The sequence below is a fragment of the Penaeus monodon genome, chromosome 30 (assembly GCF_015228065.2).
Source record: "Penaeus monodon isolate SGIC_2016 chromosome 30, NSTDA_Pmon_1, whole genome shotgun sequence".
Classification (NCBI taxonomy): Eukaryota; Metazoa; Arthropoda; class Malacostraca; order Decapoda; family Penaeidae; genus Penaeus; species Penaeus monodon.
The window spans coordinates 17517471-17519225 of NC_051415.1; the positions used below are offsets into that span (position 1 = coordinate 17517471).

The 1755-nt window shown below is 43.0% G+C and overlaps 1 pseudogene; it reads left to right on the top strand.

Annotated features, from left to right (window-relative positions):
* The first annotated feature begins 93 nt into the window (after positions 1 to 93).
* The window catches only part of LOC119592581, a 3874-nt pseudogene continuing 2212 nt past the window's right edge, over positions 94 to 1755 (top strand).

The following is a 1755-nucleotide window of genomic DNA, read 5'->3' on the forward strand; positions in this document are numbered from 1 at the left end:
ATGAAATTTTGCGTCTATGTCTAGAAAGTAATCAAAACTTTCAAGCAAGCATCATTTTTTTATTTAATGAAAACCCTTTTATGTTCTTGGCAATGCTTGCGCAGCAATGCTGAGGGTCGTGCCTCTGGTAGTGCTGTTGGCTGCGGCCACACAAGCCCAGTGGGATCCCAACTCTAGCAATGGACAAGTGAGTCTCGCTTCTGACTCAAGAAGTTATTTCTTTCAGTCTCAATTCATGGGATAATCAAGTGTTTAATTTGGTATTGAATGTTTTCACTGAATTCCTATATATTTTTGGACATTCAATTGAAGTACCGTACTCTGCGTTGTTCTTAGAACAGAAAACCTAACTTCGACCAAACTAAAATAAATCTACCATCTTGACTTCATCTTTAAGGTAATCGTCCACTTGTTTGAATGGAAGTGGTCGGACATCGCCGCGGAATGCGAGAACTTCTGGGTCCTCGAGATTCGCCGGCGTTCAGGTAACCACGACTTTATGACTTATAACAGATAAAGCAAAAGGCTGAATAACTATAGAAAAATCATAAGACTTAATCGAATAACTGCATAAAATAAGATAAAATAGTTTACCTGCATGACTAGAGAAAAAATAATAAGGCTTACCTAAATAATCATATATATCCATCACATGCACAAAAGATGAAAACAAGTTCTCTCTCGGCAGGTATCACCACCTAACGAGTATGTGGAGGTGTACCAAGGAGACGTGCAACGACCGTGGTGGGAGAGGTACCAGCCCGTCTCCTATAAACTCGTCACTCGTTCCGGTGACGAAAATGCTTTCAAAGACATGGTCACACGCTGCAACAATGTGGGAGTTAGGTAAGTAAGGAATTTATTTTTATTATGGACAACTTTATCTGTCTGTTGATAGATATTATCGATCCAAAATAAGTTAATCGTTACCATAGTGGCACAACTACGCCTCCAGGATCTACGTCGACGCTGTGATAAACCACATGTCTGGCGGATGGCCTCTGGGCACAGGAGCCTCCGGTGGGTCCTCCTTCGACTCGGGCGCACAGTCCTACCCGGCGTTCCTTTCTCCGCCTTCGACTTCAACGCCCGGCAACTGCCACACCGGTTCCGGGAACATTGAAAACTACGGCGACGCCAATCAGGTTAGGGGAAGTTGATGTAAAGAAACTGATGTTTAATAGCTTAGATTTAAATTATGAATACCATTTTCACAGGTGCAAACCCAAACTGCGGGTTAATAATCTACAGATAAAGTATTTACAGTGTAGAGGTAACCATTTTTCTTGAATGTCCCACCTTCCCTCCAGGTGCGCAACTGCAAATTGGTTGGACTGAACGACCTGAACCAAGGCACTGACTACGTCCGAGGGAAAATCAGGGAATTCATGAACAAGCTCATCGGCTACGGTGTCGCCGGCTTCCGCATCGACGCCAGCAAACACATGTGGCCCGGGGACATGAAGGTAATGTTCGGAAAATGCTTCCAACAGAGCAATAGAATGTACTGTAAAGAGACAAGCCAAAGCGTCTTGGCGAACACTGACCCCCTTTTTTTTTCTTTTTAGGCCATTTTCGATAGCCTGGACAACCTCAATACAGATTTCTTCAAGGCCGGTGCCAGACCTTTCATCTTCCAAGAAGTCATTGACCTGGGTATTTTTATTCGATTCTTTTCATAATGAATGTCAGATGCCTTTACTTACTTATGATTGCCAACAACTCTTATCCTTGTGCATTTTCTTTAGAGAAAGC